The sequence below is a fragment of the Clarias gariepinus genome, chromosome 7 (genome assembly GCF_024256425.1).
Source record: "Clarias gariepinus isolate MV-2021 ecotype Netherlands chromosome 7, CGAR_prim_01v2, whole genome shotgun sequence".
Classification (NCBI taxonomy): domain Eukaryota; kingdom Metazoa; phylum Chordata; class Actinopteri; order Siluriformes; family Clariidae; genus Clarias; species Clarias gariepinus.
Window position 1 is genome coordinate 579442 of NC_071106.1, and position 15360 is coordinate 594801.

Genomic DNA, 15360 nt, shown 5'->3' on the forward strand with positions numbered 1-15360 from the left:
GTTAGATTACCTGATTATTTACCCATTACACAAACTTCATTTCCTGATTTGATCAGTTCTTACAGCATCACACATTAGAATGAGTTACACATTAATATCAGGAACCTTATTTTATTAACTAAACCACTCAGGACGGGTAAAGAAAAAAGGTTCTTCAGTTAAGGGAACTAGCTGAGAATGTGGTACTGGTTAGCTAAATGATAACTTTATTAAACGGTATAAAGTGAATGAAGAAACAGAGAGAGGCGATGAAGTATATTAGATTAAAGAATACGCAGCCAAAGACCGTGAGGCACACGTTATAATATCGAGGTTGTGATTAGCAGTATTTTTTCCCTAAAAAGGCAATAAGCAACTTTTTAAAGGTAGATTTTTATGGCATTTAATTATGGCATATTATGACATAAAAATGATCCTAACTTTTACCATCTTTAGATTGTAAGACCTTGGTCATTTATCACCTTCTTCAGTCTCTGTGGTAATGTTTTAGATGTATTTATGTTTATTACTCAGAGATCAAACAGTTTCTTGCCTGTACATAATTACACCAGCAGGTGGTGGTGTTTCATTAAGTAAAGGAGGTGACAGGAAGTAAAAGGACACTTTTACAGGACAAAAGGACAAAAAGGTATTTTGTTCTGATTTATTTCTTTAATTATTCAGAAACTCTCATGATAACATTTTTTTGTTACATTTTTTTTTATTGCACTTGTTCCAACACAGTAGAAACAGCAAAGCACGTTCACACACATGATCAGTGAATTGTGAAGAATAGTGTGAAAGAATTGGTTTAATTTTTTGGGGAAAATCATCAGGTTAAAATTGTAAAAAGTTCTCACAAATGTAATATTACTCAGTAGTTCTCTTACCTGTTCCAGTTAAGGTCACGTTGGATAAGTGGGTGTTGGTAAGTTCATACTTTGACTCTGTGAAAAAAAGAAACTCATCACTAAACACAAGCAAACAAATCACTTGTTAAGCAGTGGATGAAACATCTCATGATTGGATAGAGTGAAAAACTATTTACAAAACTAGAAGGGAGTAGAAGTTTCCTAGAAAGACCTGGAAACAGCAGATATATTTGTCACAACAGACAGTGATCTTTACCGCTATGGTCTCCATTTACCCTGGAAGGTCCATTACTGAAGAAAGGCATGATGAAATTCTTTTGACTTTAGCTGCAGAATATTGGGAGACGCATGTGGAATACTGAGAGAATTTAGTCTGGTTAGACAGGATTTAGAAAATCTTTTTAATTTGCATAAGACTACTAGAATACTATACCTGCAGTTAGGTTTGGAGATGGAAACACCACAGTATCACAAAACATCACGGTAATTATAGCTTCCACCAGGACAACAATCCCCAACATCCTGTATTGAAAAAAAAACAGTCCATTAGCAAACATAAACCTACAGTGAGCAATTTATTCCTTTGAGCTCTGTGTGTCACATATAGGTACTGTATGTGTTGTAACAAGTAATTTAGTTTACACGAAATAGACATTTAAATTTTACATAAAACAGTTATTTACTTTATAGGTTGGTTGTTTATTTATTTTTTTCTCTTTTTTTTCAAAGTTTTTTTATTAAACAATTGTCATACATAAACATTACAGAAGCAACTAATTAAATGTATTATTATTATCAAATGAAAAGAAAAATGAACCCCCCCCCCCACACACACACACACACATACATCCTTTAATTTAATCTGCCCTAACTCTCTGGCACGCCGTAAAACATCAAGGCATCCACTGTGGTACTGAAATCTGGCCACAACAGCTCGAGGTCGTTCACCAGGTTTTGTTACAGGCTGTAGAGTGCGGTGAGATCGGTCTAAAGTCGGCTCCTTCTCCAGGCTTAGCGCCTCTTTAAGCAACGCAGCGATGCTAGAGGTAGTGCAGCTGTTAGGACCCTCAGGAACACCAATTATGCGAACATTATTACGACGTGATCTAGCGTCCAAATCTTCGCATTTGTTATTCAGTTTAATTAAATCTGCTGTAAGACGTTGTATCTTACTTTGCATTGTAGTAATATCATCAGTACAACCGCAGAGCGAACGCTCCATCTCACATACGGTACCCTTTAGCGCAGACAGTCCAGCATCAATGGCGGCCTTGTCATTAGCCAGTTGTGTCTTTACAGCCTGTAATTCCGATTTAATTGTGGACAAGTCATCACCCAATGCAGCAAGCAGTTCCACCTTAAAAATATCCGCGATTTCGTTCCTCAATGAGGACAATATCTTGAGCTTCAGTGCACCCGTGTCAATCACAGAGACTGCCTGGTGAACCGTGGGGTCAGCGCGCGGCGGCGAATCACGCGAAGGTGAGCCCGTGACCTGTGGATAAGGCCTCAGTTGTGACTGCGTTGTACTACGAGTTTTAGTGTTTTTACCGGACATTGTAACCACCTTTAGAGACAAATGTACAAATAAAACTGTTAATGGGGAAGAATGACAGTAAAATTAAAACTGGAAAGCGCAATTTAATAACAATTTTAACAATAATCCTCTGGAGCCTGCCAAAACACGTCCAACTCCATCACGAGCTCAACAGCGCCCCCAGGTTGGTTGTTTTTTTTAAATAAGTTAAAAAGCTCATGTCATGTCAGGCACCCACCACTCCAATGAGCTAGTGAACGGAGTTGTACCAGGCGTACACCGCTGTATCAAGCTCATTAAACAGAGTTGTACCAGGCATAGGACTGCTGCCGTGCCCGGCCTACGGCCAAGGTGCCATAGGGGTGGCAGTCTCGTCCACCCTACGGCAGAGGTGCCGAGGCAGCGGGTGCATTTCCCTTACGGCCGAGATGGCAAGATTTCACATGCGACTGCCCTACAGCCAAGGTAATTTTTGAGAATTTTTGGTTTACACAAAATAGACACACTAAAATTTTACATACAACTTTTATTTACTTTACAGTTTGATTGTTTATTAAAAATAAGCCTACACCCAGGACTCCACACCGTCTGTGACCCCCGTCAACCAGAAGGAGGGGATAGTGCTGCCCTCCGAGTGTGTTACGCCATCCCCAACGATGCGTGAGTGAGCAGTCAGGCCAGGCACCCGCCATTTCAACGAGCTCTACCAGGTGTACACCACCCTTAAAGGTTGTGGTTGGCGAATCGCAGTTGGCGGGAGTGGGCGAAGTGGCAGAACAAAGCACGCAAATGCAGCACTCCTGCACACTTCCTAAACGATTTCTCCCCCGCTGTGGAAGGCTGGCCCCGCCCCTCCCTGGCGGATCCATGTGCAAGCTGCCTCGATAAACCATTGCACTGGGTCGGACCATACACGCACCATCTTGATAACCCATTGCACTCGGTTGGACAACACACAACCGGTCTCGATCAACCATAGTGCTCCGCGAATGCAAGTGCAAGCTGTCCCGATAGAACATTGCACCCGGCTGGACCGTACCTGGTTTAAATCCAGCGATGGTGTGCGGAAGCTTCGCGTACAGCAGATCCATCCACGCGCGATAAACTCTCGCCCTCGTTGTGTAACCGCCATGCTGTCCTAGAATCACTGGCAAAAGACGGTAAGGTCCAGACATTTTATTTGAAATCTGTAGACGCTTGCCACTCCTCCCCTACGTTTTTGGCCAATAAGATCTTTAAGTCTGCGTGGTGGAGATTCATTGGCTGACTGTTGTTGTTGTCTGGATCATGTGATAGTGGCGTGATCGGCACGTAATCAGAATTTGCCACTCCTAATTCCCCTCTTGTATTTTAATGTGTTTAGTGCCTGAGTTGTTTAATGAGAGAGAAAATGTTTGCTATTCCAGGCCAATGCATTATACTATTGATACACATTCATCTCTAACACTCACGATTAACTTGTCTGAACACATCTAATGTTATGCATGTAGTTGCTCTTCGAATTTGTTCTATGAAATGAGCTTTGTGCTGTCTTGTATACCGTAACCTAATATACTCTCTCACCGCCTCAAACTGGTAACTCCAGTTATAATGCTACCTCAACGCTATTAATATTTGGCTCTAGATAATGTTGTGGTTTAAACAGAACCTTAGCTCACTCATCTATCCTAATCTATTATTCCTTTCTCTCACGTCATTCCATATCTGGTTAAGCGGGTCATTAATTCAAATAATGATGTGGTATCTTCTCTTCATTTTCAGCTAAAACCAAACTATTCAAAACCCATCTCTTGTTTACTTTCAGATAATTTATTCCCTTGTTTGATGTGTAAATGCACAAATATAGAGAAAGCTTTTCATCACTTTAAACAGAAAGCATTAAAAATGTTTATACTTATATGTTGTGCACTGCGAATAAGTCATCGTTTACTCTAGGTCAGGGTTCTTCTGTTCAGGCAGGGCGCTAATGTTTCTCGCCTGCAAATGGCTTTGTTGATGTTTTTCATGGCCATATAACATATGGAAAAAGACATACACCAAGCACAAAATTAACACCAATTCCAAATTATCTAAATAATATTTGATTAGATCGCCATCATTAAATGATATTACTATCACTATAAACTCTGGTCTGAATTGAATTAAGGTGTTTTGCAAATAAAATTGCATTCAATTGATTTTACTAGCATCAGCGGACCAGTACGGTTTGTTTGGGCGCAAACAAAATTAACATAGAGAATTGACTCAAACTCTTGTTTACCAAGAAATTACAAGTTTTATAGACAATTACCTCAGTCAAGCATGTGTCTTCAACCTATCTCTTTCAGTTCTCACAGACCAATATGCTTTTACTCACACAGCAGAGGCAGATCTCCCAGAAACCTTATCTACCCTCCAGTATTGTCTTATTGCCCTGCACTGGTGGTAGGTGGGCTCTGGAACTGCCGATCTGCTGTAAAGAAAGCAGATTTTATCTCTGCCCTAGCTACCCATTACTCTTTTGTCTTTCTGGCACTAACTGAGACCTGGATATCTCCTCAGAACTCAGCTACACCGGCTGCCCTATCCTCTGCCTATGTATTCTCTCACACTCCACAAGAAACTGGCAGAGGTGGTGGTACAGGTCTCCTTTTGTCCAAGAGATGGTCCTTCTCGCCTACCCCCCTGTCTCATCTCAGTTTTTCATTATTTGAATTTCATGCAGTTAAGGTAACCTCTCCAGTTAACCTCCACATCTTAGTTATTTACCGTTCTCCTGGCTCTCTAGGAAACTTTTTAGATGAAATGGACATGCTACTTAGTATTTTTCCTTCTGCTAACACTCCTCTCACTGTTCTAGGAGATTTCAACCTTCCATCTGATAAACTCCAATCCTCTTTCCTTCGCCCTCTCCTTAACTTCTTCTCTTTAACTCTAAACTCCCTGCCTTGTGTGTGAAAGCTGCCCTCCCACACACAAGGTAGGGAATTCTCTCGACCTCGTTTTTTGCCCCCCCTCCTCCCCAGTCATAGGTATCACTACTATTCCTCTTCATAAATCTGATCATTATCTGGTATCCTTCACCATAACCCTTCCTATTCTATGTAAACCTAACCATCAAAATGTTTCTTTTACCCGCAAAAACCTTCACTCTGTCTTCCCTTCCTCTGTGTCTTCCTGCACCTTATCATCCCTCCCAGACCCAGACTACTTCTCCTCTCTACCACTAGAGACTGCGACTGAAACTTTCCTCTCCTCTCTCTCCTCATCCATAGATCTCCTTTGCCCGCTGTCATCTAAACCATAGAAGACGTCTTGTCCTGCTCCTTGGCTATCTGATGTAGTGCGCAACAACAGGAGAGAAATAAGAACTGCAGACTCTTCTCTCGAAATTCTCATGTGACGTGACTTCTGCCAAAACTACCTTCTTCGGAGAAAAGCTGGAAGCCTCTGCACATGATCCTGGCAAACTCCACAACATCTTCTCCTCACTACTCAAGACTCGAGTGGTCGAGACTGCCCTTCTTTTAGTCACTGAGAAGCTCCATGCTGCTAGATAAGCTAAACTGTCATCTGTCCTCATCCTCCTGGACCTGTCAGCTGCATTTGACACAGTGAACCACAAGATTCTATTATCTATTCTCACAAGCCTTGGAATTTGTGGAACAGCGTGGCAATGGTTTGCTTCTTACCTAGAAGATAGGTCATATGAGGTAACATGGAGGGGATCTACATCTGCCCCACGTAGACTCTCTACTGGTGTCCCGCAGGGCTCAGTACTTGGTCCTCTTCTGTTCTCCCTCTATACCCGGTCTCTTGGTAAGGTCATATCATCGCATGAATTTTCATACCATTGTTAGGTATGGATGGCTGCTCATCAGCTGAAGCTCAATCTCAGTAAAACCAAACTGTTGTTTATCCCTTGTGACTCATCCCCATGTCAAGACCTTGTGATATCCCTGGACAACAGCCAAATCACTCCTTCAACCACCGCCCGCAATCTTGGGGTAACCGTGGACAATTATCACATCGCTAACCTTACTTGCTCTTGTAGATTTCTTCCTTACAATATCAGAAGAATCCGCCCATTTCTTTCTTCACAGGCTACTCAGGTGCTTGTTCAGTCCCTTGTTATTTCAAGAATGGACTACTGCAACTCACTCCTGGCAGGCCTGCCTCTGTCCACAATCCAGAATGCAGCAGCACGTCTCGTTTTTAACCTTCCCAAGTTCTCCCACACCACCCCACTCCTCCGCTCCCTGCACTGGCTTCCTGTAGCTGCCCGCATCAAATTCAAAAGGCTGATGCTTGCCTACAAAGCTAAAAATGGCCCAGCACCCACTTACCTTTCTGCTCTAATTACACCACGCACTGCACCACGTTCCCTCCGATCCTCCAGCACTGCTCGCCTCATCCCACCATCTCTCAGGGATCGAGGGCGGCATTCATCCAGGCTCTTTTCTGTTCTGGCACCTAGGTGGTGAAATGAACTTCCTCTAGATGTCCGTACATCAGAGACTTTGACTATCTTTAAACGACAACTCAAGACGCATCTGTTTCTCCAGTACTCGGACTAACACACACACACACACACACAAAAAAACTCTTCCCAGTTGTGTTGGACTGATGGCACTTAATTATTAACCTAGTTAACCCAGTGTAAGTATGTATCCAATGATATAAACTTTAAAGCACTTTTTGTAAGTCGCTCTGGATAAGAGAGTCTGCCAAATGCCTAAATGTAAATGTAAACATTAAACTTTTAATAATTGCCTGTAAATAGGCATAAGAAGTGCTCAACTCGATCTGGTCCAAGCTCTTTAACTTATTTTCTTTCCTTGCTTAGGGCTATTTTAGCAAAGGAAATTACTGAATTTCCTCTCTTTCCTCTCAGCTTGTCGTTTCTTTTAAACCCTACAGATTACTTCCAATGTGTAAATAAGTCCCTACAATTCTGCTCTAAAGACAATAATAAGATTCCTGTAATCCAGTCAGACAGGTTGTGTTTCTACACGTACACAACAGCAGCTTCAAACTCTGGAAGATAAACTCTAGAGATTATTTGTTGCATGTTGAGGCACATTAATGTGTCAAAGCTTTCATGTGCAGTGTAGGGTTAATTATTTTTAGCTATTCATATGTCAGGGTGGACCATGTGATTCAGTGAGTACATTCGCATGATGAACACAATCTCTTACAAAACTCCTTATCTTATGGAGAAATTTGACACAAATTAGACACTCTTAAAATTAGACTTTTTTTTCAATCAAGCTTTTATTTAGATAAAAGTAAAAAAAAGAAACCTATTAAAGTAATGCACAATCCTTTGTGTGAGAATTGTTTCACACTACCTCTGTGCTATCAAATTAAAGGGTTGAATCCTCCATGTGTACATAGTTCCAATCAGACTGTGAATTCTTTTATTCATTCATATGATGATTGGCTGAGTGAACACATTTCAACCCATTAGTTCAAATAAAGACTGTGTACCTTCACCTACTCACTGTAATATTAATTCTATCCATGTTATTAGATCATTTCACAATGATAATATTAGAACATCAAATACTACACAGCACTGTTTATGGAAAACACTGCCATACAGAAATGCAGTCTAAAGTCTTAAGTATAGACATTTGTTGTAAAATTAATTGAACAAATAGTTAAATGTATTCACTAATAATACTACAAGTAAAGGAACAGATATTTGAAAAGTGTACTTAAGTACAGTGACAAAGTAAATGTATATAGTTACCGCCCTTCTCTGTGTTACTCTGAACTATAATAAACTTTATTTCAGCACAGTGTCTCAGTTCAGTCTATGCTCAGTCTACCAACAAGTTTTTAATGTTATTGAAGTATTAAAACTTGTAAAAGAAAAAAAACTATTTTCTTACTTTTATGAAAATATGTGATTTACAGCAACTTGTCATTTTAAACCCTACAGATTTTTCTCATCTGTAAGTAAGTCTATACAAGCCTGCACAAAATTTACATAATAATAGAATTCCTGTATTCTAGGAAGACTGTTCTGTTTCAACACGGACACAAAGGACAGCAGCGTCCCATTCATGTAAAGAGATTATTTAATGTGTAAAAGCTTTCATTTACAGTGTGAGGAAGAATGTTTTCAAGACGTTAACTATTTGTAGCTATTTACATGAAATATAGACCAGAAATACTAGACCGCTAATAATGATACTACTGTAAAAAAAAAAATCTTTAAAATGTATGTGTCACACAAAGAGCTCTTCAAACAATTTCCAAAGATCCTCAAAAAGATCTTTATAAAGACCCGGGAGTAGTGTACAGTATATGGTCATCACAGGGAAAACAACAGGCACTGCCCAGATAGCACACTGCTGAAGGGCCAATGCCGGGCCAATGGCAGTGCATACATTGGGCTAATGTTGGCCTCAGTGGTCGCACCAATGTCATTTAGTCCATTGGCCCAACGTTGGCTCATTGGTGGGGGCAAAGATAGGTTGAATCAGTAGATAATGGCAAGGGGGTTGGGGGTGGGGGGTCAGTGTTGGCACAACGTTGGTTATATTAGACTCTTTTCATCAGTGCCAATAATAAGAAAGCACATTTATATCTCCAGGAATGTATTTATTCATTTTATTTGTGATAAAGTGATTACAAACTAATGTATATGAAACTACTAACTAATGTATAACAAACTAAATATATGCATTACCCTTATGATGATAAACTACAAAATAAACATATAGTACAAACACTTTTTTTCTCAGCATGGTGGATGAAAATAAATGCATACAAACAAAGTGTCCATTGGCTCAGATTGTCTTTTATATCAGGTGGCTCTGCATCTTCCTCATCATCATTCACCTCGGTACTTTCACCATCAGCTTGGTCACTGTAGCTCAGCTGTTCTTTATCATCATCATTACAGCATCTTTGGACAGCTGTGACTCTAGTCTGTGTAAATACATCAGTATTTTGAGCATTGTACATAAAAATTTACTTTAAAATATTTACTTTTTAACCAGCAAAATGATGACAAAAACAAACATTTTCCTTATTTGGCTTAATATGTATATATATATATATATATATATATATATATATATATATATATATATATATATAATTTATTTATTTATTTTTTCCTCTCTCCCTTTTCTCTTTCCTTCTCCCCATCTCTCTCTCTGTCTCACTACACATGTCTATCCTGAGCCGCCAGTGATCCAGACCCCCTCTGTCCTCTGGACCTGTCTGACTTGTCCCTGTGTCCCACTTCTGGTTGGAGATCTCGTCACATGGACGCCCCGTGTGGTCTGATTGGGATGCGTGTGGTGACTGGGGACGGTTCCACTTTACCATGAAGACAGTCCTGCGTCGGCTGATACAGACAGCTGTTCTCTGAGGACTCGTGACTGCAGTCACTCGATAGTTCAGGACTGGAGTTTCCTACAGTCTACCTGAGCCTCCAATAACCAACTGGACTCCATATGAACTTCTCCACATCTCCTGTTATACTGAACCTCCAGCCTCCTAACACACAGTATGAGTGCAGATCAATCCCTGCTATCCGTTATCACCCAGATGAGGATGGGTTCCCTGTTGAGTCTGGTTCCTCTCAAGGTTTCCTTCTATTACCATCTCAGGGGGTTTTGCTTTGCCGCTGTCGCCATCGTCCTTGGCTCGTTCATCAGGGACGATCTGATCATTTTGATTCATACAAATTGTCATTTCAAATGAATCGAGCGAAAATAGAGGAAAACTAAATTAGAAGTTTTTCAAATTGCGTTTAAAGACAGTATGTGCAGCTATAGACAGGCTCTAAAAACTGCTAGGACCGAGCATCTTAGCCAACTGATAGCAAGAAACCAAAACAATCCCAAGTTCTTATTTAGTACAGTGGCTCGCCTAACAAAATCTAAGATGCCTGCAGAGAGTACTCCACAACATTTTAGTAGTGAAGTCTTTATGGTCTTCTTTAGTGAAAAAATCAATAGTATCTGGAAGAAAATAACGGAGGTTCAACCTCTAATAGTATCTCACGATCAAGTTCAGCCCATAGCTTCACATTTAGATTTTCAGTGCTTTACAGGTATAGGACAGGAAGAGCTTTATAAACTTATCACCTCAGCTAAATCAACAACGTGCCTGTTAGACCCAATACCAACCAGATTTTTAAAAGAAGTGATGCTTACAGTTGGAGAGCCACTTCTAAACATTATTAATTCTTCATTATATCTAGGTCACGTCTCTAAACCTTTCAAGTTGGCAGTTATTAAGCCGCTTCTTAAAAAATCTAATTTGGACGCGAATGAAATAACAAATTATAGACCGATTTCAAACCTTCCGTTCATATCAAAAATATTAGAAAAAGTAGTATCAGCTCAAATATGCACATTCTTGCAGGAAAACAACATCCTAGAAGAATTTCAGTCAGGTTTCAGGCCCCATCATAGTACAGAAACTGCACTAGTTAAGATTGCAAACGACTTGTTTTTAGCTTCGGACCAAGGCTGCATCTCAATTCTAGTCTTACTTGATCTTAGTGCTGCATTCGACACCATAGATCATAATATTCTCATAGACCGCCTACAAAATCATATAGGTATTCAGGGACAGGCATTAAAATGGTTTAGATCATACCTGTCTGATCGATACCATTTTGATCTAAATGGAGTACCGTCTGATGTAATGCCAGTAAAATATGGGGTCCCACAAGGGTCAGTTTTAGGACCTCTGCTGTTCTCAATATACATGCTTCCCTTGGGAAACATCATTAGAAGGCATGGGATTAGTTTCCATTGTTATGCTGATGATACCCAATTATATATCTCAACAAAACCAGATGAAATATCCAAGTTGTCTAGATTAATCGTCGCCGTCACCCTTGGCTTGCTCATCAGAGACATTTCATTCATCATTCATTCATCTCATTATTATCTAGACACATTTTTCTCACACATACACACTTCCAAATATTTTCTTTTCTTTTCTTTTCTAAAAAAAAAACAATTCTTTAATTTTTTGTGAAGCTGCTTTGAGACAATGACCATTGTTAAAAGCGCTATATAAATAAAATTGAATTGAATTGAATTGAATCAATAATTCTTTTGATTGTGTAAAGCTGCTTTGTGACAATGTCAATTGCGCTATACAAAAAAAATTTACTGAATTGAATTGCATCATCCACTGACCTGTTTGCTTGGTAGACCAACTAAAGGGGATCTAATATGATTTATACACATTTTTATTAAATCTCATACACATTTGCATAATTTTCTTTTAATTTTGTGAAGCTACTTTAAGACAATGACCATTGCCAAAAGCACTATATAAATAAAATAAAATGTAATTTAAATTGATTTTAATTAATAGCTGTTCCGTGAGTAGAGTCACCTAGTAAAACACCTACCATTTTGTTTTTTACTAATTACTATTCATACAGTATAAATACAGTGTATCTCTCAGTTTAGTTAAGTACAGGCTGATGATTGACATCCAAAGAAAGTCGTCACTGAAATTTTTGGAAGTGCTGTTTGGAACCATATTCATGAAAAGTTGACTGGAACGAAAAGGTGTTCACAGACAAATTGGGAGAGACTCACAAGGAGTGGAGGGAGGCTGGAGTCAGTGCATCAAGAGTCACCACACACACACACGTCTTCAGGAAATGGGCTACAACTGCTCAATTCTACAGTAGTATCGATCCACTCCTGAACCAGAGACAACGTCAGAAGCATCAATTGAATTCAGTTCAATTCAATTTTATTTATATAGCGCTTTTAACAATGGTCATTGTCTCAAAGCAGCTTCACAAAAATGAACGAATTTAAAAAAAAACATTTATGAAACCGTGTATGTGTGAGAAAAATGTGTCTAGATAATAATGAGATGAAGGAATAAATGATGAATGAAATGTCTCTGAGCAAGACTGTCGCCAAGGGTGAAGGCGACAGTCGCAAGGAAAAACTCCCTGAGATGGTAATAGGAAGAAACCTTGAGAGGAACCAGACTCAACAGGGAACCCATCCTCATTTGGGTGATAACGGATAGAGATGATATAACACCATGTGTGTTGTGCAGCTGAAAGTTCAATATAACAAAAATTCTTTAAATTAACATGAAGTCCAATTCAGCACAGGGAGTCAGTAGGTGCAGAGGGCAGATGGGATCTGGATCACTGGGAGCACAGGAGCAGGATGTGTAGCTCCAACCATCATGAAGCATAATCCAGCTGGAGCTGGTCCTTCTCTGGATGCCTCAGGATCCTCGCAGGGTTGGCCTTTGTCTACTGAAGCTGGCACAATCTCCAGATGCCTGAGGATGGGTAAAAAAAAAATCAGGAGAGGAGAGGCACAGAATCCAAACAGTGTGAGGTTTCTACAGTCAGTGATCATTTGGGGAGTTGTGTCATCTGCTGATGTTGATCTACTATGTTTTATCAAGTCCAACATCAAGTTATGGGAACTATGGTTTTATTTCCTAGCAAAACTACCACTAATTATTTTGATAACCTGGGGTGCGTTTCCCGTACAACGATGTAGCTCTTTGCTTAACCACCGTTGTACGATGCAACGTTGAAGAAAATAACTAACTAGTCTCGACTGTTTCCCAACAGTACCTGTGTTGCACTTCCATCGTTAAAACCATGTTGGTTTAATCTGTCGTTCTTCTTCTTCGATACAATGCCGGAGTAGTGCCAGAGGCACATATCGCCCCCTACTGTAAAGTGTTTTTTCTCTCTCTTCGGCTCGCATTCAATGCGCTTTCGCAGTGACGTTACGTAGAACTGGTGTAATAATGTCACGAACGCAACATTCATTATTTGTACAATAAAACATATATAGGCATACACAGTTTAAATGTGCTCTTTTCGGATAACAAAGTCTATAACTTAATTATATTTCATTTGAACTTATTTTTTATTTGGTATTGATACATAAGTAGAATTAAAATAAAAAGAAATTATGGGTTTTGAAAATGCTGGGATTGTGTTGTGAACAACATAGACTTGTTACCTGTTACCTATTTTGCCCAAAATCATTTCCTATATAAGGCCCTTTAAGTACAGCCATGTTTTAATGAGAGTTAATGTGAAAAAATGACACGAAAACCACATTTTACTACAAAAGAGCTTGAAGTTCTTTTGGAGGAGGTGGGAAACAATCAAATCTTGCTTTTCTCCAAATTAAAAAACACAAAGTTACAAATTCTGAAAAAAAAAAAAACATGGAATGAAATCGCACAAAAAATTAATGCTTCTGGAAATGCGTATGAGAGAAGCCCAGAGGAAGTCAAAAACAAGTGGAGGGACTTTGCAAGTGTGACCAAACAAGCAAGTCCAGTGGTGGCCTAACACTGAACCCCTCCAAAAGCTGCTATGTAACTGTAGTTACTGCAATTCTCCACAACATTGCAGTCGAGGAAAATTTCCGGCTTTTTGATGAGGAAGAGGGGGTCTTTCTGGTGCTGCTGTGGATGAGGAAGATGACACTTCTGATGATGATATATACAGTATATATATATATACTACTTCTACTTCTGAGAGCACAACAAAGATACTCACTTAAAAACTCACCTTTTCTTCGCACAAACGAAACCAAGGCTGTGTTCCAACCGGCATAAATAATGCTTTCGTAGGGCACTTCGAAGGGGGAATAATTGCGATGGTATCGCTGTTATATTGTTTCAAAGTGAATTTGTAATCAAAATAACCAAAAATAAATAACCTAATATCTGAGCACCAAAACATTAAGTTTTCCAAATCGCTCAAAGTGGTTGGGAAAATTTTTAGAAACTAATAGAGCGTAGGGTCGTGAACTGTGAATAGAACACACCCAGCCGCGGCAGGGAACTATGCTTCTAACCACAGGTCGAAGGCTGTAGTTCCAACCACGTAAGTTTGCGACACTGTTTGCGAATGTTCGTTTGAACTATGGTTTCGAGAAACACCGAATTGTTGAACTATGTTGGTAACGACGAAACTTGCGACCATAGTTGGCTGACGATGCTTTTGGGAAATGCACCCCTGGACAGTACTGTGCCTGATCAGCCAGCCAACTTGCCAGGCCTGAACCTTATAGAGAATCTCTGAGCTATTGTGAGGAGGAAGATGAGAAACACCAACCTAACAATACAGATGATCTGAAGGTTTCAATTTGCTCTGTAGTAACACCTCAGCAGTGCCACAGATGATCACGTTTATGTCACGCCACACTGCTATAATAATTTGTGCTAAAGGAACTCTGACCAAGTACTGAGTGCTGATAGAAAATGGAATGGACTATAGAATGTAGATGCTTAACTGTAAGGGTATCTTTAGAACAGCTGTGGAAGAAAAGTAGTTTAAAGCATTAACCCTGGCATATACTGGTGGATACTATGGAGCCAACTGCACGAAGTCTGTGTAGGACTTATTATAGGCATTATAGGCCCAGAGTGGCCATCAGGAGCACCGGGAGGATTCTGGTGACTGATTTGACCTGCTGCCAGCCAGCTTTTTTACATTTATTTTATTATGCTCATCCAATGTACTAAAGTGATTATTAAGTGTCATTCAATGAGTTAATTAACTAAAAAAAACAATATTAATCTGTTCCTTAATCTGAATCTGTTAGTCCTGACTGGCATCGTTATGCTATGTTTGCTCTGTGCCTCCCCAGACGTGCTAGAACAAAAAAAAAGCAACTAGATGAAGCAGAAGAGGAGAGGGCACACAAAAAGAAAGCACATCGGGAAGAAGCAGCAAAAAAATCCGAGTAGTGCTTAATCTTTTTTATTGATACAATTTTATCTTGAAATGTTGTTGTTTTATTTTACATGAATCTCTAAAAAACACTTTAATGAAATTTCTAATGTAATGTATGAATGTTTTTCCATGATAAGTGAGCATTTAAAAAATGTCCTCCTCAGTGGACAGTTGTAATTATTACCAAAATTGTGATTATCGTAAGCAGGAAGGGAGTCACTTTCAGAGGCAGAGAGAATTTTGCTGCAAATTGTTTGTGA

At 39.6% G+C, this 15360-nt stretch overlaps 1 long non-coding RNA gene across 1 annotated transcript; it reads right to left on the reverse strand.

The window, feature by feature from the left end:
- Positions 1 to 629: 629 nt before the first annotated feature.
- LOC128527537 (uncharacterized) lies at positions 630 to 3525 on the reverse strand. The gene is made up of 2 exons (XR_008360886.1): positions 3428 to 3525; positions 630 to 1373 (listed from the first exon to the last, which is right to left on the reverse strand). It is a non-coding gene; the product is annotated as an uncharacterized LOC128527537 (long non-coding RNA).
- Between the last annotated feature and the right edge of the window lie 11835 nt (positions 3526 to 15360).